Raw genomic sequence first — 1281 nt, forward strand, 5'->3', positions numbered from 1 at the left:
AAGCTGTAGGTAGCATGCGCAGTGTGTGATCTCTATCATAGGGGTCACCTCCTCCGGTTTGGCCCAACAACGAGAGCTCGTGTCTTTAGGGTTAACGAGCAAATGTTCGAGTCCTAGTCTCTGCCCGTCGCTTTCCGGTGATCGGCGCCATGAAGAAGGACATGGAGGACGCTGACATGACGTGAAGTGCACGCCAGGGACCCCGTGGCCAAAGCGACCACTGCCACCCAGGCCGAGGCCTCCCCGCCCCGGAATCTGACCATCAGGTAAACAAAAAGCTTGAAGGAGGTGAGTGCCCGTCACTCGGTGGGAGTCCAGGGGCCTGGTTGTTTCTGTCACAGAGTGATCGCAGAAACCACGAGGGGCCCAGAGCAGCACTCTCCAACTAATGGATGTTTTGGGTGAGAAGGAGCGCCGGGTTTCAGCTATTCATTTATATACCGTGAACTGCAAATAAAGTGTCGAATTCCTGGGTATAGAAACGTGTCCCCGCAATTTGATGGAAGGCGAATTAGCCAAATTGTGTAATCCTGAACTGGTAGATTCCAAGTCTCCGTGGCCTCTTTGAAGATCCTACATAAAAAGGTGCCGGGCAGTGGTCTGTGAGGCTTTCTGCTGCTAGAGATAAAACCTGGCAGTACGTCTCATTGTTTCCTGATTGTCATTAAAGTTATCCGGATCTAGCACTGTAGGTCAGTGAGCTGTGTATGTGCTTCCGCCGCTCGGACCCTGAGGCTTGGCATCTTCATTTCGGCGGCAGCACCCCCAGCCCTCACGAGTTTATCATTTCTGCTACTTGCTTCGGCCACGTTGGGCAGATGCGAGCTGCTGTATATACTCTGTTGTATGAAAGGAGAGAAGGTTAACACTCCCCTTGACAAGGATGGAAGAGGTCCTAGTGGCCTTTACAACACATATACGGTTAAGGCACTGCCACTTACTTCGTGACGTCTAACCATGTTTTTCGAATATGCGTTGTCAGTTTGTCTATTGGGCAGGGTGCTCTGGTTCCGTCAGAGTAGTGAGGAAGTAGTTAAGATTGCATGCCCATCCAGTCCTTGGCCTCTCATCCAGTACAGGCAAGGCTGTCCTCGTGCAGTGATTTGGGAATTACCTGAGCTTGACTCCTGTCTCCGTGAGCTGGGAAGCCAGTGAACAAGAATAAAAGAGGGTGGGCCGCCACCCAACAAACAAGTTACTGAACCCTTAGAGGCATGCCTATTGCGCCACATTGGTGTGTGCTTCCTAGCGAGGCCAGTAAAAGAGATGCACTCCTGCGGA

At 51.8% G+C, this 1281-nt stretch overlaps 1 non-coding gene across 1 annotated transcript; it reads left to right on the plus strand.

Annotated features, from left to right (window-relative positions):
* The first annotated feature begins 839 nt into the window (after window positions 1-839).
* On the plus strand, window positions 840-967 carry LOC138297996 (U6atac minor spliceosomal RNA). Its single transcript, XR_011204527.1, has one exon. It is a non-coding gene; the product is annotated as a U6atac minor spliceosomal RNA (small nuclear RNA).
* Window positions 968-1281: the final 314 nt, after the last annotated feature.

This window comes from Pleurodeles waltl, chromosome 5, assembly GCF_031143425.1.
Source record: "Pleurodeles waltl isolate 20211129_DDA chromosome 5, aPleWal1.hap1.20221129, whole genome shotgun sequence".
NCBI lineage: Eukaryota > Metazoa > Chordata > Amphibia > Caudata > Salamandridae > Pleurodeles > Pleurodeles waltl.